The sequence below is a fragment of the Coenobita brevimanus genome, chromosome 14 (genome assembly GCF_032717465.1).
Source record: "Coenobita brevimanus isolate Jiangsu-jjx chromosome 14, ASM3271746v2, whole genome shotgun sequence".
In the NCBI taxonomy this organism is placed as follows: domain Eukaryota; kingdom Metazoa; phylum Arthropoda; class Malacostraca; order Decapoda; family Coenobitidae; genus Coenobita; species Coenobita brevimanus.
Genome location: NC_136967.1, coordinates 41,083,246 through 41,105,047, shown reverse-complemented (window position 1 = coordinate 41,105,047; position 21,802 = coordinate 41,083,246). Strand labels below are relative to the sequence as shown.

Here is a 21,802-nt window from a genome sequence, read left to right as displayed (position 1 = left end):
AATCTGTGATTCTCCTACCCAACATTTCCACGGATCGCTTGGTTCATCTATCTGCCTATCAATCGATAGATCTGTGTAACTGTATCTGTCTATATATCTGTCTGTATATCGATCGATCTGTATCAATCTATCTGTCTTTCTGCCTATCTATCTATCTATCTATCTATCTACCTACCTAACTATCTATACAGTTTATTTATATGCATATAACACAGTAAGGTTGTCATGCTTACATGCAAATTGAAAGAGACAGAAACACGCGTTCGCTATGCTGTTCACATGGTTACAACCTTAGAAATACTGTCTGCAGACATTATAGAAAATAAAATAAATATGTACGTTAGTCATTACTGTACTAATATGAGACGTTCTTTGAGATTTTGCTTGAGAAACTCCTAGTTCTTCCGCTAAATTATCAAATATGAGGAAAAGGAAACTTGCAATTGGTTGAGCGGCGCTCCTTTGGGCTCCTCCACCCTTGCATCACTGTTGATAGATTTAATAACATTTGGTAGTAGTAGACGAATTACGTCCGTTCTTTTGTGTACATAAAATGGAAGGACTATTCGCTATCTCAGAACACGTAGACTGTCATTCTGCACATAATCTGAACATACTGCATGTCCAGTTCTCCTCTTTGCATGTTGTATACAAATGATTTATCAAAGGTTCTAACAGTAGAGATGTAATTCGTTCCATATTAGTGGTAGAGATAAGGATTATAATTGGTTACCAGGCACTGGCTGCATCCAGGTTGTTGTTGCTGCTGCTGTTGTGGAACCCTGGTCTGTGTGGTCGAATGCACCCATAATTCGCGGGTAAGCAATCGCCCCACCTGGGCTATCTTGTGTAGTAAACCGATGTTCCCTTGCTGCAGACAACACTTTGCCAAAACGAAACGCTGGGTAGAACGTGGAGGTTTAGTTACTGAATGGTCGATACATTCGCGTCTCAGCGACAAAGTACAATTCAACATCATATGGTGAATGTACTAGCATCAGAAGAAAACGTGCGGATTTAGCTTCCCGTAAGAAGCAGTTTGTGGAGGGATTTGGAGATTAAAGAGGAAATTGTGGTCTTACAAAAATGATGCACATAGTTCTTTCAGGTCTGTTGATATATCCATTCTTAATTGCCCTGTTCATACCTCTGACAAAATCATACCAGATCTGATTGTGACATGCAGCCTCAATCCAAGGGAATCACTACAGTCAACAACTATGCTTTGCATGGCCCAGGCCTGCTGATCATAGGCTTTCTCGGGGAGAGCAATCAAATCTTCTCTCTTTAGTCAAGTTATTCCAAGAAATTTGGCTTTTGCTTGTTTTCCAGCCGCTTACCATCTACGACGGCAAGTTACTGGAAGAGTTCGTTACTGGTCACTAATTCTCGCAGATAAAACTGAGCCAGGGTAACAGTATCTGGGTTTCACAGTACAGGTCTAATATTTGTTCTTCTATGATACTGCTGCCCATAGAAGTACTAGGCATGGGGTCTGGGAGGGCAGCAGCTCCCCCAGGACATGAGAAAGGTATCGTTTGGGGCATAAACTATTTTCCAGAACAAAAGTTATATTTCAAGGCAGATCCAGCTGATGGTGTACTGTCATTTAAAGATATTGCCCTTACAGTTACTAGAACTCTTGTATTATTAAAATAAAATAAAAATAAAACAATTCCTTATTGTATAAGGGTGAACTAATATAACTATTTCGGATTGTTCTGATGCTTGTTCATTGTTCACTATCATGTTTTTATGTGAATATAAATCTGAACATGAGATTGGAAGCATATAGATTTCTTACACATATATTAGTTCATGTGGAATGCATATTTTGTAGAAATTACTTTGAGATTACAGAGACTTCAGGTATTTTCAGACAAAAATTCCTCGCACCCCTCTAGCGAAATATCCAGTTGTTTCTTACCTGCAGCTATGAGTAAGAATAGGGAACAAGTCCCAGTAAACATCACATTAAACTTGTTGGTCTGTTTAGGACATTGAGGATACAGACAGTCAGTGTACAACAGAAACCTACTGACATCCGATCATATTTATGTAGTCCCACCACAAAAAATGCATTCTCAGTATGGCTCACAAATGCTTATCTACCTAGCATGAATCTCAGTAATATGTGTGTGACATGTCTGCTGCATAACAAAGACTCGTCTGTAAGCATTAACTTAAGTAACGATTGTGATTGGTTCGTGTGGAGCAATCAAACCATCGTAAAAGGTGGTCTTACTTGTTTTATTATGCAATTACTGTATGTGGAAGATAGTGCAATTTACATGGCACTGTCTGTTCTGCAGCATCCAACTTCTAAATGAACCATCATAAAGGTACGATCGAAATATTTAATAGTGCTCCATATATTTCTTCAGCATGTTAAAGATTCAGCAATGCAATGCACGTAATCTATCCACAGCAAGTCCGTGATTGCTGGGTAGTTTAGAAATTTCGTCTTTCGAAGGGAGGATAACAGCGCGACATATATGCTGTAATCTGCCAAAGTACTAACTAAGAAACACTATATACAGTAGGCTACTTTTTTTTTTTTTTTCAATACATATGGTAGATTTCGGTAACATCATAGTCCTGCCTGTCTTCAACTCCCATGACTTCTTGTGGATTAAGAATTTCCTCCACGAGCTGGTGACAACATCCTTCTTTATGAAAAGCTTTTGGATACACTGATCCAACACGACTCGACACCGAATCCTTTCCACATGGCCAAACCACCTCAGTGTATTTCTCCTAATGCTTTCTATCAGTCCACATCCACACCACAACGCTCCTTCACTTTCTTATTAGCCAGTTTGTCTCTCCATGTAACTCCACATGCTTCTCTCAAATAACTAATTTCCACTGCTCTCTGCTCTCACTCTTGACTTGTGTCCTTCCAACATGGTCCAAGCGTCACTTCCGTACGCTAGAGTTGGTACACATTATTACCATGCAGTGACTTTTTTACTTCCATGCTCACGTCCCTATTTCTTATCATTGCATTCAAAGAACCAACCAGCCATCTTTCAGTTTAGCTGCACCCTTTCAAGCACTTCATCCTCCAGACTTCTGTCCTTACTAAATACACCACCCAAGTACTTAAATGCACTCACATTTTCCATTTCCTCATTATCCAACCTCCCTGTACATTCAGTGACTTCATTTCTCTCGAGGACCATAACTTTGCTCTTCGGTACTTTCATCTTTAGATTCCGTTTCTTACACACTCTCTCTCTCTCTCTCAAACTCATTTACCAAGCCTTGCAGTTCCCCTTCGTCTTCACTTAACAATATTGAACCATCTGCAGACAATAAAGCAGGAAGTTTTCAAATGCTGCCCTCTCTCCTTAGGGGATCCCCAACATCCACTGCTCTACCTTGTATGTCTTTTATAATCCCATCCATATATAGACTGAACAGCCCTGGAGACATGACACCTTGTTTCAGTCCAACGTTCAGATAGAAAAAATCACTCAGTTCACTATCCACACGCACTACAGCCTTAGCATCCTCATACATACTTTTCATGGCATTCAACAACTTCCCATTTACTCAATAATTCTTAGTATTTTCCACATTCCTTGTCTATCCACTCTTTCTTATGCTTTCCTCAAATCCATGAAGGCCGCATACAACTTCTTTCCCTCCTCTAGAAACTTTTCCACTAAATACCAAATGATGAAAATCTGATCTACACAACCTCTACCCTTCCTAAAACCTCCCTGTGCTTCTCCAACTAATTCCTCTGTTATCTCCCTAACTCTGTCGATAAGCATCTAGGCTACAATGAGAAACGGGAGCCATAACTCTGGTGGTGTTTGAAAGTGCCCATATGATTATAGCTGCGCACCAAGAACTCTTGTTAAATCACCACCTAGACTTTTATTCGGTTGACAGGGAGCTCTGTTATGTTCAGTAGTTCCTCAAGCTTCATCAGCAGGGGAAGCATTCTGTACATCAAATAATGTGAACCTCCCTTAGGTCTGGCCATCTATCTGCGTGTAATTTAGAATAAATATATTTCAAATCGGACTGAAATCAAACACAGATATAGTGAGTACAGGGTTATGGAAACGAGCTAATTATCAGAAATCATTCACAGATTATGGAAGAAGTTATTTATCACAAAAAAAGCAATTCTGTTTTGCCTAACCAGATAATGCAGACAGTAATGTTACTAAGACAAATATGGTTCTCATATTAAAGTTTTAAATAGTGTATAGAAAGTATGGTAATAGGAAAATTTATAATACCTGGAATATTTCAACACATGGTTCCGATATGATGACACAGAATGGACAGAATATGATTAACTTATATAAATGATATAATACTCTAGGCAACAAATATGAATATATGATGGAGTAAAAATTGTATAAAATGATACTCTTATGTTATAATGACTGGCAAGGAGGCCAAGGAAAGGGACTGGAGTGCATGTTCAGAGCATGTTTTCCTGTGTGTTTGGCTGGTAATTGTCTCGATTCGGTGTTCATGCGTGTCTGCCTGTGGTGATATCTACTGTAGAGTGTTAGTGTCTTGTTTCCACCATGCTTCAGTCAATTGTCATTAACTATCGCAATTCTGTGATACATATAATAACCTAATATACAGGGCAGAGCATTACAATTAGAAATGATAAATCTCTGATAGTAAGTCTGCCCTTGTTTTCATAATATGCCCCTAAAGGGGCCGCAAAGAGGGAGCCTCTCGGGATCCATGGAAAGATGTTCTGGGAAGATTGATTCAATAATTGTCTTTGGGGCTGTAGGAGATGCAGCAAGGGCTAATTTTAGATCGGTCCCCCAGTATGGCAGTAACCCCGTAAAATAAACTCCTCTAGGCTGTCCCCTGGGAAAGGCCGACAAAAATTATGGTGAGAATGAAGAGAAAATTAGAAACGGAGACTACACAAGAGGAAAAGGGAAAGTGGAAAATCTCTCACTCCACTCTTTTGCACTGATTGCATCCCACCCTTTCGCACTGTATCACCAGACTTTAGGAGAGGGGGGGATGGAGGGGATGGAGAAAAATTGAGGATAGGGGAGAGAAGAGACAGAAGTAAGGGGGAGGCTAGAAGGGGTAGAGGTGTGGAAAGCTAGGCACGATTAGTTAGGAAGAGAAGACGGGGAAGGGAGGAAACACTGGGAATAGTACAGAGTAAGAAAAGGCGGAAAAAGGAATAAGTAAAAAGAGAGAGACAGAGGGAAGAAAGAATGTGGGAGAAGAAAGGGTAATGGGCAGGGATAACTGGGGAAAGGAGGTAAAAGACAACTGGTCAGGAAGAGAGCAAGGAATGAAGCAGTGAAGAGAAGAACGTAAAAAGGGGGCAAAGGGGAGGCGTTGGTGAAAATGGAAAAAGGAATATGGAAGACAAGTTAATGAGGTAGGACACGAAGGCAGCCGAAAGTACTTTAGAAATGGACTTGGGAGAATGAGAACAGGGAAGAAAGGACGGGGTAAAAGGAGGGATAACAAGGAGGATGAAGAGGAGGAGGAAGTAGAAACAGAGTGAGACAGGGAGGAGAAAGGAGAGGGAAAGATAGGAGGTAGGGAAGAGAAGAGGTTACTATCAGAAGAAGAGGTGCAAGGAAAAGGAGTAGGTGGCTGAGAAGAGAGGAGGAGGAATGGAAAAGGAAGTGGCAGAAAGGAGGGCATAAAGGGAAAGAAAGGAATAAATGAGAAAAATTAGTAAGCGAAAAAATAAGAGGAAGGAACCAATATCATGGGAGATATAAGATGTAAATAAAAGAGAGACATAGAAAGTTATATGGGAGAGACAGCGTGTAAGATATTGGGATAAGAAAAGTTTTTGAAAAACAAAAGAAACGTGGGGAAATATAAAATGGAGGAGAGTAAGAAAAGAGAGAGATAAAAGAAACGAATGAAAAACAAAAGCAGAAAAAAAGGAAAAATTTAATCGGAGAGAAAATGAGGAGTACATAATGAACTAGATGATATACGAAACTGTAAAGTGAAAGGTAACGACAAGGAAAGAAGAGCTGAGGGGAAAGACGAGGAAGGAAAGAAAGACGAGAAGAGGAAGGGAACGGATAAATAAGTATGAAGAAACAAAGAAATAAAAAATATAAGATGAAATTGATAGAGTTAAAGAAAAAGGATGAGTACGAGGGTAAGGAAAACGACAGAATATTAGGAAAAAGCTAAGATGATAAGGCAAAGGACAAAGCGGAAGAAGATAATGAAAGACAATGGAATAGGACAATGGGAGAGATAAAGATGAAGACAAGGAATAATCAAAAGATGATAGTAAGGATAAAGACAAGAAGGGAGAAGACAGGAAAAGAGAGATAGAGATAAGAAAGATGATAGTGGAGCGACAGAAAGAAATGTAGAAGAAATTAAGGGAGGCAACACAGAGAAAGATGGAAATGGTGGGCGAGAAAGGAGGCGGGATAAGGGAGACGAAGAAGTGTGAGATAATAAGGAAAGAAACGCAAAAGGTTACATAGGGGAGAGGCAAAAAGGGAAAGAAAAGTAAGGATAATGAGAGAGGACGAAATAAGGGGAGAATCAAAGAAGGCTAGGGTAAGGGAGTATACTAGGACTGAAAAAGGAATGAAGAAAGATCAAACGGAAAAAAACGAAAAAATGAGGAAAACGATGTAAATAAATAAAGTCGTCAAAGAATATTATGTAAATATGGTGAGAAAGAAATTATTCAGACAAATGTACGTGGAAATTCAAAGGGGGGACGAACAGAGGGATAGAAGAAGGCAGGGAGGACAGGGAGGGAATGCGAGATGGGAAGAGACGGATGGATTACAGTTAGATCACCTCCCCTGACAGACTCTGGAAATTTACAGAGGGACGGAGAGAAAGACCAGGGAAGAAAAGGATAAAGAGGAAAGGAGAAGGAGAGTGGTAGATGGGCGAGTGAGTGGGAGGGAAGAAGCGTGGGGGATGAAGGAAATGAGGGAGAGAGAGAGGGTGGGAAGGAGGTGGGGTTGTATAGGAAAACAGCCAGTAAGACTTGCTGGGCTTTAGAGTGCCGTTTGGTATGAGTACGGTAAATATTACATCAATCAAAAACAAGAACAACAAAACAGGATGGCTCTCCCCCTCCCCCTTTCCCACACTAAGCCGACTCCTTACCTTCTTTACCCCTGCACAATTGTTAACTTTATACACGGGTTTTATTCACCCCTGTGTAGAGCACAGCTGTCATGTGTGGGGAGGCTCCCCACATACAGCTCTTCTCAACAGGGTGGAGTCAAAGGCTTTTCGTCTCATTAACTTACCTCCTGTTACTGCCTCCCTTCAACGCCTGTCTCTTCGCCACACTGTTGCATCTTTATCTCTTTTCTATTGCTACTTCAATGGCCACTGCTCCTCTGAACTGTCTGCTTGCATCCCTCTACCTCAACGGCGGGTGCGTGGCACTCGTCTAGCAACATACTCTCATCCTTTTTCTGTCCAACTTTCTAATGCAAGAGTTAAACGTTACTCCCAGTCCTTCATTTATGCAACAGGTCAACTCTGGAACTGTCTCCCTCTGTCTGTATTTCCTGCTTCCTATGATCTCCAGTCTTTCAAACGCAGTGTGTCCAGGCATCTCGAAATGATCGGATCTTGAATTTGGCTCTCTCTCTCTCTCTTTTTTTTTTTTTTTTTCCTCGAAGGAACAGTTTGCGGGCTCCTGGCCTTCAGTTCTTTTTTCTTTACATAAACACACACACACACACACACACACACTACTCCCTCCATCCGAAAGCCGGCAGCAAAAGACTAGGACTAGCATGAAGCACAAAACAGTCTTGGAAATTTTTCATTGAAGAGATGACTGGCAGACGCATTTCACACTTGCATAACCTGTACAGGAGTGTAACATTATGTCAACACTAAGTACATAAGGAAGTCGTCTTAACATGTTTTGTCCATACTTTGAACTGTCGAAAGACAAGGTACGTCAGAAATCAGTTATTCAGGAGAGAACACGGTGACCAGAATATTAGAGGCTTCTCATCAAAGACAATTCTACATGTGAGACTGTATCTCATTCTACCACATTACAAGGAAAATTCATTCTATATGTTTAAACCTCTGCTGAAGAGGTATGAGAAATTACAGGGAAGGAGAAGGGGAGAAGAGACATAAAGATTACGTCCCTGAAAGCGTGTTGTTATTGGCTTAGGGGGCTTTGCAGCACCTATTCCTTGGCAATTTGTTTTGCATTCTGTACTTAACACTGGATTTCAGACTGTATTTCTAACATCATTTAACTGTTGAATATATATAAACAACATAAAGAAGAGAATCAATTGACGTTAACCAATAAATGTTATGAAGGTGGGGTGGGAATCAGGGACTAAATAACGGCCTTGGGATTGGGAAGAGGAAGGGTGAAGCGCTATGAAGGATTATGACTGGAGAGACAGGAGAGGGAGGAGTCAAGAGGAAATGGTATGAAGGGAAAGGAAGGGAAGAGGATAGGAGGAGGGAAAAAAGGAAAGAGGAGGGGAAGTAGAGGGAGGGAGAAGTGCGGGGAGAGGGTTACAGAGCGGTGGGAAAGTGGTTGAGAAACAGATTCATGGGGGACAGGAGACGAAAGAGAGAGTCAGGAAGAAAGGATGGAATAGCGAAGAGACGATTGGGAAAGGAAAGATATCTTGGTGTGACGAAAGAGGACATAATTATTTGAGAGAGAGAGAGAGAGAGAGAGAGAGAGAGAGAGAGAGAGAGAGAGAGAGAGAGAGAGAGAGAGAGCATAATGTAATCGGAAAGGAGAGGTGGATAGGGATTATGAGAGGAAAAGAGTAGGAGACGGACAGTGGCAGAAATATTGTGTGAGAAGGATTTTGATTGCAAACTTGGGCGGCAGAGGGTAGGTAACAAATCACAACACATTTTACAAGAAAGGAGAAGTGACAAAATCATAATTTACAAGAAAGGAGACTCTATCCATGAGGAAATCTATCGCTTTGAAAGATAAGGAGGACATCTGTTGGGCAATTGTGATTAAATACAGGATTGATTTGGTTGTATAACTGTTAAGAACTGCATGACGATGGATAATCCCTTTGTCTAACAGGATTTTTCTCACTCGAAATGTATCGTTGGATGCTAGCCTTAAAAAAAAAAAAAAAAAGTGTACATAGCAATGCATATGCTAGGAAAGAATGCGTGGTGTAAGATAGTAAACTGTGTCTGTGATGTCTCTTAGTGGTGTTAGTGGTCATTAATAGTGATGATGGTGGTGAATAATGAAGCTGACTGCTGTAATGTTGATATGGGTATCGGTGTGATCATGTTCATAGGGACGATAATACGGTACATATAGTAGACATTTTGTCATGTAATACCACTGATGGGTGCAGTGTTGATAATGGTGGTGCAGTTGTGTTAACCGAAATTGTTGGCCTTCAGCCCGAGGACGCCCCTGATAAGTTAATTAACGTTATCTGGCGTTGGTCAGACTATTATACAAAGCATGGGTGATAATAGTGGTGGTAGAGGTTACTGTAGTTGTAGTGGAACTGAAAATCAGCTTAGCAGGGTAAATGCTGTTGTGAAGATGAGTGTAGTGGCTTTGATAATGACTTTAATGTTGCTAGTGAATAGTTCCTCTATTACCTATATCGGTGATGATGAGGGTATGATGGTAATGGTGATTGATTTCAGTACTGATGATATGATTAATTTCTATGGTGTTAACTCATTATTATAACAGTGAGTTTCAGCATAATAATAATGATGGTTATGATGATGATTATGTATATCGCTGCTGATGAATATTTAAATTTTGTTAGGTGATGATGTGAAAACTGTTTTGATGGTGATGCCGGTAACAGGTGACTTAAGGTCTGAATGGCGTACACGACTGGAAAAACTCTATATTTTCAAATTGGAAAATTCACTGTAAGTGAGTGTGTCACCCTTCGGCAATATTCTCCCTGATGTTCAACACTGTTTATCTATTTTCAGTCTCTCTCTCTCTCTCTACAGTATATATATATATATATATATATATATATATATATATATATATATATTTGCTGTGTAAATAATTTTACATCTCCAGACCATTGAATTAATTTCATTTTACGTCAGCATTGACATGACCGTTAATTAAGAAAACTATACTAGTATTACAGACATTCAGAAGTGTCTGTCTCCAGTTGATAATGTACATTGTGTGAATGTTGTTGGTGTTGTTCTTCTTCTGAGTCCTATAGACTTGAATTTGAAATTCCTCATCTCCTGCAGACCACCATCTTCCTTTCTTAGGAGAGTGAGCTAGTTCAGAGACGTATGAAAGAGTGTGACGAAGTAACTTTGACCGACAGGTATAACGGTACCAGTACATGAAGGTGTCCTTGCCCAATACCATCTCGTAAAAGTGAGTGGTAGCAATATGTGATTTAAAACAGATACACAAGAGGCATTGTGTATTAAAGACTGAGCATCACAACGTTGCGAAGAAGTATTACCCTACACTTGCTATTCAATGTACCGCCCAGGGCAACTCAGGATCCTGTCATTTAGCCAGCACGGATACCGCAACTTCCTTGTTCTTGTGAAATTAGTATTTTTCTCCTCCTTTTCCCTATAATAGGATCCGGTATCCAATGTGGTCCAGTTCGATGGAGTGAGATCCATTTACAACCAGCTGTAACTTCATTATACCTGTAGTTTTACCGCGACCCTTCATATTCTTTCCGACACAGCCAAGTCACTTCAAATCATTTCAGGGTTATTCCAGTTGTTACTTCAAATCCAGTCAGACCAGTTCAAAACTTGTTGGTCCATTCAGCTTCAGGTTGATTAGTTAAGGACCAACATTTCCATGTGTCAGTAGGTACCTGTATAGATGTGGCGTTTTGGAGATATAATAAACAGGTGTTTTATGTCTGTATGGGACAGGGGAAGATTGGGCAATATGGGCTACGATGGTGGTGAATGATGGGGAAAGTATACCCTGTGAAAATGGGTATTGTAAATGGACAATGACTGTGACAGTCATTAATAAAAATAATAATAATAATAATAATAATAATAATAATAATAATATTATTATTATTATTATTATTATTGATAGTAGTAGTAGTAGTAATAGTAGTAGCAGTGGTAGTAGTATTCACCACACAGGTAGAGAAATTGATGGGGTAGACATAAGGGAGTACTGTAGACAGGGCGGATTAAGGTTGCGGTCAATGATGAGAATGGTAAGGGACGTGTTAGTATACCGTGAGAAGATGGGCATTCTAGATTTGTCCGTTGCCAATATGATACCAGTAATATTTGTGTTTTCTTCTTATAAGAGGGAGCAAAAGCTGAGTGAGGTCGGTGGACAGAAAAGACTGGAATAGGTGGACTAGAAAGTATGTGGGCCATGAGGTATGACGGAATGAATATACCTAGTGAACACTGTGATGTATGATTGGCAGCGTTAACAACAGTCTGTGATTTCTCCCAGAAATTGGGTGTGGCAATGAAGGAAAAAAAATGGGCTACGCAGATCAAACTGCAGTGGTGTTGGATGATGGGGATTGCCAGGGCACCATAACCTATTGATATGAGCATAATGAACTGGAGAGTATGGGCCTAATCAAGACGTAAAATCCAGGTTTTCTCTGACAACAAGACCATCAGCTTTGTGTACACACGTCGCCGTCTTATGCACGGTGTATTACGAATCAGGTAATAGGACGTCATGGTACTGATGCTATTAAAACTTGATTAGGTTTAACACTGAGCAGCTTTGATTCTTTTGAAATAGGTCTAGCATTTAAAAGGACAAAAATTTTCTAGCAGTATCGAGAAACTAGACTTTCCCATACCAGTTAAAGCGGGCACAATTGGAGAACATGAATTTTCCAGGAAGTACATACGCTTCGAAATTGGAATAGCGCTGTGGGAGTCTTGAAGCGAGTCGCACACGTTGATTGAATTCACCCCTCCCCCCGTCATAACTACGCTCTTGTGCATCAAAAATTCTTCACCATTTTTGGCGTTTGTTCCCTTTTGTTCCTTATCTAGCGTATAGTGCCACTCCTGCACCAGTCTCACTTCCTCCCCTCTTACCCACCTTTTCATTACTTTCCTCTCTGCCCCGCAACTGTTTCTCTCCTAAATTCCTCTCTCTCCTACTCTCGCCTCCTTTTATCCCTCACCCTCTCCCCTGCACCCCCGCCCCTTTCCTTTCTTTCTTAATTAACTCTCTCTCTCTCTCTCTCTCTCTCTCTCCTCGCCCAGTTCGTATCTGTTCGCTCATTATCTCCTTCCTGTCTTAGCCACTAAATAATATGACGTATGCTATAGTTTCATTTTACCTATATTCAGGCACTCCTGTTAAGATAAAGATGGACTCTTCAGATTGAAGGCTTCAGATATAGTCTCTATTTTCCTCTCAAGTACGCCATACGATCCAGAGAGTAAATACAATCTTTGTGGGGGTAACAAGAATGACAAAAAAAGACGTCCTTTGAGTCCATATTTCTCCTCTCCTTTTTTCCATTTCTCGTTCTCTCCCTTCTCCCCTTTTTTCAGTCTCTCTCTCTCTGTTTTCATACCGAGCCTTTGGTGGTTGGGACAGTAACGTGGATATCTACCAGTCCCTCAGGCATGGGGTCGATCTTCCCAGTGGGTGGATATTTATGAAGGTGCAGTATCATGTCAATAATGTGTGCTCTCACATTTTTTTACCCGTTAGAGTTTACTTTGGTGATAACTGTAGACAGTATCACTCAGTTAATTCGCTTTAGGACAAATATCCACATACACATCTCGCTCTGTACTGGCGAAACCTTCCACACTAAAACCCGTGCCCGAAGCACTGGGTAGGACACGGACACTTCACCAGAGAAGAAAGTGTTATTCAGCCCTGAGATGAGTTGTTCTTCAGGACCCGTAAAGCACGACTTGAACGTATGTACTATATGTTGTTCAGGTACGTCGGGCGTATGTTGGTCGTGGCCACCAATTTAAATGCACACACACACACACACACACACACACACACACACACACATAATGGATAGATGGATATATATATATATATATATATATATATATATATATGTTGAGCCAGCGGCCATACCACGTTGAGTACACCGCTTCCCGTCCGATCAGCGAAGTTAAGCAACGTTGGGTCTGGTTAGTACTTGGATGGGTGACCGCCTGGGAACATCAGATGCTGTTGGCATCCCTACGTGTCAAGTGGGGTTGGTGGAGGATTAGTGCCCCTCCCTGTAAAACAATTAACTCTAAGCCCTTGGCCACCTCGTTTGGGATACATGGCGTCTGGCAATGAATGAATGATAGGGAGGCTTTGTTGACTGTTTTAAGATTGTTTGGACTTGATGGTAGGTTACTAAAAGGGGTGAAAAGTTTTTATGTAAATAGTAGAGCGTGTGTAAGAGTGGGAAATGCTGAGTGATTGGTTTCCCGTGAGAGTGGGGCTGCGGCAGGGATGTGTGATGACGCCTTGGTTGTTTAATATTTACATGGATGGTGTTGTAAGGGAGGTGAATGCAAGACTTTTAGGTGGAGGTCTGAGTCTGGTGAATGCTGATGGTGGAGAGTGGAATCTGAAGCAGCTGCTGTTTGCAGATGATACTGCACTGGTGGCTGATTCAGAGGAGAGATTGAGACAGTTGGTAGAGGAGTTTAGAAGGGTGTGTGAAAGGAGGAAATTGATAGTAAATGAGAATAAGAGTAAAGTGATGAAGTGTACGAGGTTGGTAGATGGTAGGGGGATGAATACAGTTTTGAATGGCGAGTTGCTTGAGGAGGTAGAGTGTATTAAATATCTAGGGTCACATGTTGCTGTGGATGGAAGAGTAGATGCAGAAGTGAAGTTTAGAATAAATGAAGAAGGAAAGGTGCTGGGAGGAATGGAAAAAGTGTTTAGATGTCTTTCGCTTAGAATGGATGTAAAGAGAAGGCTGTATGAGGCTGTTGTGGTACTGACTGCGTTATACGGGGCTGAAACATGGAATATGGGTGTAACAGAGAGGAAAAGTTTGAAGGTAATGGAGATGAGGTGACTGAGGAGTATGTGTGGAATGACGCATATGGATCGAGTGCGAAATGATGAAGTGCAAAGGAGAACTGGAGTTGTTCGGGAGATGGCTGGTAGAGCTGAGCTGAGGGTGTTGCGATGGTTTGGGCATATGGAGAGAATGGATAATGAGCGATTGGTGAAAAAGATAATGTGAGAGGTGTAAGGCTGAGAGAAAGACCACGAATAGGATGGATGGACAGTGTGAAGAGAGCGCTGGATGCGAGAGGGATGTCTGTTGAGCAAGGAAGAGTGGCTGTGCGTGACAGAAATAAATGGAGAGAAATTGTGAATGAATAAATGATGACGCAGCCCTGAGGGGATATTCTCCCGCATTTGGTCTGATCAGCTAGTCAGGTCAGGTGCGGGTAAGGGGATGGGTCTGTTATGATGTGGCAGGGGTAAACCAGCTCTGCTGTCGGGCCCTGCTGCGGATGTCACTGATTGCATTGCACAGTTGACCATTGTGCGGTGTGGTGCGGTGAGGATCTGTCCGTTCTCCCCTTTGGGGCTAAGATGCGAATGAATGTGTTTGAATGGATGAGTAAATGGGGAGTGTGTCGTCCTGTCTCGGCTACCTCCCTTTCCTTGGGGGAAGCAACCTAGGTATATATATATATATATATATATATATATATATATATATATATATACTTAAACCATTGGAGCCCAGTGTCCAGAGTATTGGACAGAACTGGGATTTTCCATATCTTTATAAAGTAGGGAATCCCAGGGTAGGGACCTATGAGCTTCGCGACTATGAGCCGATACGCGGAGGGCGGTACGCTTAGTGCCCTCCCAGTGCAATGCCTCGCCCAGCACCCCTGGGATCCAATGGGATATATATATATATATATATATATCCCGTCTTTACGGTTTTATTTTTTCTTTCGTCCCCTTTTCCTTCTATCAGGTTTACTTATTTCTCTTCTTTTACTTCTTCTTTCTCATCATTTTTCTTCATTTGACTATCTGTCTATATGTCTATTGCCGGACTCCTCAATCCCGTAATGGGTAGCCACAAACAAATCACCTCCATGTTGCCCTATCCAAGGCTATTTCACTGCCCTGCTCCCAGCACACACACCCTCTCTCATATACCTCTCCACTCCACCCGTCCAACTTATACTTGGCCTCCCCGTCCCTCTCCCCCCCCCCTCCACCTCACTGGCATACACTCTCCTCGTTAGTCTCTCGCTGTCCATCTTCTCCACATGGCCAAACCACCTAAGTGTATTTCTCCTATTGATTTCTATCATATCCACATCCACACCAGAACGCTCCTTCACTTCCTTGTTTGTCAGTGTGTCTTTCCATGTAACCACTAATGCTCCTCTCAGCTAACTCATTTCCACTGCTCTCACTCTTGAGTTTTGTCCTTCCAACAAGGTCCAAGATTCACTTCCTTAAGTTAGAGTTGGTAGCACAGTAGTGTCACGCAGCGACTTTTTTTTTTCACTTCCATACTCACTTCCCTGTTCCTTACCACTGTTCTCAAAGTACCAGCAACCTTTCTTCCCTGTTGTTCCCTTTCAAGCTCTTCACCCTCTAAACTTCCATCCTTACTCATCACACTATCCAAGTACTGAAACGCACACTCATTTTCCATTTCCTCCTCATCCAGCCACACTGTACATTCTGTGGCTTCATTTCTCTCGAAGACTATAACTATACTCTTCCCTATATTCCCATTTAGATTCCGTTGTTAAACACTCTCCCAAACTCATTCACCAAGTCTTGCAGTTCCCCTTCGTCTTCACTTAACAATACAGTATTATCTGCAAACAAAAATACAAGGAGTTTCCAAACACTTCTCTCATTAGGGTTGCTTCAACATCCACTGATCTACCTTGTACCTCTTTTATAACCTCATCCATATATAGACTGAACAATCATGGGGACATGACATATCCCTGTTTTAATCTAACATTGAGACAGAAAAATTCACTCACGTCACTAACCACACGAACTGCAGTCTTAGCAACCTCCTGCATATGCTTCACTGCATTCAACAACTTCCCATTTACTCCTTTGTCTCTCCACCCTGTCACATCCTTTCTCCAGATCCATGAATGCCTCACATAACTTCTTTCCCTTTTCTAGAAACTTTTCCACTAAAGACCAAGGAATGAATATCTGATCTACATAAACTCTCCCCTTCCTAAACCCTCCCTGTTCTTATCCAACTAATTCCTCTGTTGTTTCCCTAACTCTGTCGAAAAGTTCCTACCATATACTATTCTTATTACAGTAAGAAGACAAACGCCCCTTTTTGGTTACCACACACTTTTTTCCCCTTTTCCTTTGTGCGGAGGAATAATTATACAGTACCTGACTTCCAATCCTTCGCAACTGTACCTTCCTGCCACGCCAATCTGAACATCTATTTCCATTCTACTACTATCTGTCCCTAGTGTTTCAGCATTTTACCACACACTCCGTGAATTCCTCGGGCTTTTCCCCATTTTGACTTTCTTCCTTGCTTCCACTACTTCCATCTTTCTGATTTCTTCCTCTCTTCTCACTTCCCTCCTTCTCCCAGCCATTTCCCAACTACTGATACTCACAATACTTTCATTCTCTGTGTTCAATAATTCCTCTAAGTGTTCTCTCCATCAGCTTACTTTTTCTCCCTTCTCCACTAGCAATCTATGATTTTTATCTTTCACTTCCCAGCTAACTTCTGTATCATCCTGTCTAACTCACTTTACCTCCTTCCAGGACATTTTCTTACATTCTCTCCACTTTACACTCAAATTCCTCCCAAATTCTTCATCCACTGTCTTCTTACTCCCTTTTATTAATCTTTTCATCTCTCACTTCCTCTCTCTATATAATACTCTCTTCTGTCTCTCAACTTCCTCCACGCCCCTGTTTCTCATCCACTTACTATATGCTTTCTTCTTTTGCATAACAGCCTGTCTCACCTATTACTTCGACCATACTTTTCCTTGTACCCCCTTTCGCCTTCTTTTTACCCCACACACCACCTCGCTTCTGCACAGATTTCTTATGTGAATATCTTGCACATACCTTCTACGTATCCCATCTGCTCCAGATATATATACCCAATCACTTCTTCACTTGCCTTATCTTATATTATGCCTTTTTTTCTTTTTCTTCATCCTACTTCAACCTTTCTACCCTCCTTGTATGGACTACTTTCCTTCTGTCCTTCCCTTCTTCTAGTCCTCCATTATATTTGAAATTTGACTTTCACCACCACCATGTGGTGGTCAGGAAGTCCACTCCCCCAACCTCTGTGTGATCTTGCATCCATTACACGCCTTTTCATTCTATCATGCACACACACATAATCGATCATTGCGTACCGTTCCTTCACTTCACCACCCACCCTTCTCATCACTCGCTACGTATACCTGTGGATCATTTTGTGTCTAAAAAGGGTATTGGCTATCACCAACCCCCTCCCTGCACGAATGTCCACTATAGCACTGCCATTCTCATCCACTTCTGCAGGCACACTCCACTCTCCAACTACTCCATCCACCTTCACATTCCCTACTTTTCCATTCAAATATCCAATCGAGAACAGTTTCTCATTCCTTTCAGATTTTCCATGCATATTTCCATATTTGTCCATAACTCTTCTTTCACTCAGCTTGCATGATCTCGCCTTGGCGCATACACACGCACAATTGCCCACATTTGTAGTCCAACTTTCAATCTTACCCACGCAATCCTTGAGCCGACGGATTCATACTCACTTATATTCTTCTTCCATCTCTTGCACACGTCAGTACAAACTCCATCTTTTGCCCTCTCATGCTCACCTACTCCCGCACATATACCCCATCTATACTCCCATTCTCTCAGCCTCATCTCACCATTGTCTCTTAGTTATTCTACATACATCGACTTTTGCATCCTCAAGCACCTGGACAATCTCTCTATCTCTGTTTCACCTCATCATTCGCACCCCTTAAATTCCATGTCGCAATCCGTACCGTGTCCTTTGTTCGGTCCTTAGTTGGTCAATCTTGGTCCGAGGGTTTTTGTTCGTATATTTAGTTAATTGTTTTCAGGGAACGGGCATTTACTCGCCGCCAACCCACTTGTTGTCACGTAGGGAACACGTGTTGCAAATGATTTCCTGGTTTACAGGAAATCATTTGGCTTGCCACTAAATGTTGAGCTACCCTAAAATAGAGTACTGCTACGCTAAGTGGGTGGATGATTGGCGCCCGCACCTACCTACACTTCCTTCCTTTGACCCTTGTTGCAAATTCTTTCACACTACCTATGTCTAAGTCAACTCAGCTTCCTCTTATTTGTACTTCTTCTCACCTTTCTTTTTCCTTTATGTCCCTATTTTTACCTTCCCATCTGTTTTTCATGTCACTTTCTGTGTACTACCATTTCCTTTTTCATATTAACTTAATTTTTACATCTTGGTGGTAAACACCACTGATTTTGTGTTGCCAGTGCTACTTTCCTTGGTCAGGCAATCAAAAGATCAGTCGATTAGGTAATCAGCCAGTCAAACAATCAGTCAGGTTTTCTAACAAGCAAATCAGTTGAGTTTTTATTTTGTATCTCTCCTTATTTCCTTACTCCCCCTCTCCAAACTCTCCCACACCCTCTCCCCTCCCTCACCTCTCTCTTACTTTCCTCAACCTCCTGTACATCTCTCATTCCCATTAAATTTCTCGCTTTTCTCTCCTTTCACTTTATAGTCTGGAGGAATTTCACTGAACCTCGTTCCGAGACATATACCAAGTTTTATTGCATTTTTTTTATACATTGGACCATACTAATGAAAATAAAAAAGTTCATCCAGTTGGCACACTTGAGCATTTTCTTATATGGGCCAAAATCCAAAATGTCTGCCCGGAAAAATGAAAAATTACAATATTTGATTACTATTGTCACTAGTTTTACTAATATTACATTATTTAATTGTAGAATTATTTCAAGAAATTCTAGGCATAACAAAGTATATTATATATGTGTAAATTGTGAAAAGAAAAATTACTCAGTTAATTATAATTGCTTAAAAAAGGCACCAAATGTGATTACCGTACCCTGTTAGACTATCACCAGGTATTACCACAATATTTCATTTTCTTAACAAGCTATACAAGGAAACGATGTAGAATTAGGTGTTTCTGTCAGTGAACATTTTTAAATAATTAACATGTCTATTCCGGCAAACATATTTAAATCATAATCTTTTTCTCAACTAAAATGTTCATATCCCTCATATCAGAATGTCTGACCAATTACGCCCTTCAAAATTGATCAAAATGCTTTACATCAAAAGTATATGTTGCTTAAAAATATAAAAACACTGATAAACTAATCACATTTACAATTAATGTATTAAGTGTCTGTCACGTCCATACTTTCCTCTTCAACTGGTAATCTTGATTTACTTTTGAGGATTATGGCAGTCAGTACCATGGCCAGCACAAAACAGTGAGCAAGAAAGTTGTGCTGCAACAAAACTGCAACGGGCAATTGAACATGGGGTGCGGGATTGACACCCACACTTGATTGGTTTTAGGATATCAAGTGGTGCAGGAGAAACATCAGGTGGCAAGCCAATTGGAACAGACATGTTTGAATCAGGATCCTTGGTCCACCCATAATGAAGAGGGTTCATTTCTGGTGGCTCTGGATCAAGGGAGCTTCTCCAGATTGCTGCCTGTATCTGCAAACATGTTCTTCAAATGCTTGTGTTGTTGGTGGCAAAGCTTTTAGCTCTGGTGCTGTGGTGAGCCGAAGATTGCTCATCTTTGATTGGCACACAATATATCTTAAAGAAGTTGTTTTCATTTGGAAAGCCATAACATGCTGCAATGAATTTTGTGGCTTCAGCAGTAACATCAGTCAGCTCTTCTTGTTGCCACCCTAATCTAGTAAGTGTCTTCCCACTCTTTATTGCCTTTAACATTGCTCCTTTAACAGTACCCCACAAATATGAAACACTGTCACATCCTGTAAGGACATGAGCAGGTAACAGACTGTTGAGAACATCTTGATTTTGCTCAACTGTTGCTTTGATATCTGCACTTGATCGTGAAGGGCTTGTTCCAACCATTACTATATTGCAGGCAAGATTTTCTTGCTTATAGAAGTGGCATGGCAGGACAAATATGTCTGTGTCATCAGCAAATATTCTAATGCTGTGTTTTCCTGACTTTGCCAAATGGACAGCTTGCTGCACCACAATAACATCAGCTTCCTCATGAGTAGTGCGCAAGTCAGCCCTGCTTCTTCTGATTCCATTACAAAGCTCTACTGGCATTGGTTCCTTACATGTAATCACAAGGTATTTGTCACTGTGTGGCAGTAGATCAGTGTGCTCACACAGATACTCACAAATGAGATTAATCACCTGGGATTTATTGTGTGTAACAAATGTGCAGACCTTCTGTGGTGGCAGAGGTCTTGCTAGTGACAGTCTGTGGCATCTACTTGCTTCCTTCCCAGCTCTAGCTGCTCGTTTTTCATCTTTTTATGCTTCCACTGTGATTTCTGTCAAAGACCAGACGTGTGTTTGCGGCTAAAAGACAATGACATATGTACTGCACAAACTTTGGTATATAATCTTCTGTGACACCTTTGCTTGTCCATTTGACACCCCAGAGAACTGCACACCTATCAAGTATTATAGCATCAGCTGGAACCGTTCTGCAATCAGATACTTCCACTTGGATTTTGGCTTTCAGGGTGGCTTTAGAAGGTGGCAGCCTCATAACACCTGTCTTTTCCTGGAGTATTGAGGGAGGAAATGCAGCCAACTCATAAGAGAGAACATCTCTCATGTTGATGTTCCTAGAGGTTTGAAGACAATGCACTCTTGAATAGATCAATGTGGTATTATACACAGATATATTGTTCACTAAAATTTTTTTTCTTGAAGCTGACATGAGGACAACTGGTCTTGTGAGTGGCTTGTGAAAACTCTGTGGCCATCATTCCTCAAATGTTTTCATCATAGCTGCTTCCAATTCAACAGCCCTGTCAACACTGACATGCTCTGCACATATCCTACCTGTAACCACATTAATAAGTCCAGGTGGATGGCACTCTCCTTTCGGTGGATCTATGCAGCTTTGAAGCTTCTCCCGAATTTTTGCTGTCTACTTCATCTCTTTGTATCCTTGAAGTACCTTCTTCCCTATGGGTCATGACTGTGGATTGTGCGTTTCCATCAAGCATGGGAAAACATCTTTTTTCAGTTGAGCGCAGATATGTAGTCCAAGAGCCCACCTTTTCAATGCTGCTGGTTGATAGGTTATTCCAATACTTCCTCCTGGACTATGGCCATAACGCATGAAAGTTGTCCTAATGTACTGGTCAGACCAGATGCCATTCCAGGTGCCTGGTTGATGTCGCAATACATGACCTCCGTCCATGAACTCTTGAAGCACTTCATCAGGCAGTTTGCTCATAGAATGAAACTAAAAAATAAAATGTTACAAGGCGTGGTTTACAGGTGATCATTTTGTTAAGTGCAGGTTCTAATAGGAAAAGTTAATATTATTATTGTATGAAGAAAATTAAAAACTGAAAAAGGTAGCTAAACATGTTATATTAACATCATTATTCATGCAGGCAGCCATATTGGATATCGGCCTCCATTTTGAAATGCTCAAGTGTGCCAGCTGGGTGCACTTTTTTATTTTGATGGTTACATCCCCACGTATCAAAATATGCAATAAAACTTCGTATAATTCTCGGAACGAGGTTCACCCGAAAATGACCATTCTGCCACCAGACTGTTAATCTTTCACATTTCTCTCG

The 21,802-nt window shown here is 41.1% G+C and overlaps 1 non-coding gene across 1 annotated transcript; it reads left to right on the top strand.

Moving 5' to 3' along the window:
* The first annotated feature begins 13,052 nt into the window (after window positions 1-13,052).
* On the top strand, window positions 13,053-13,171 carry LOC145390499 (5S ribosomal RNA). Its single transcript, XR_013895649.1, has one exon. It is a non-coding gene; the product is annotated as a 5S ribosomal RNA (ribosomal RNA).
* Window positions 13,172-21,802: the final 8,631 nt, after the last annotated feature.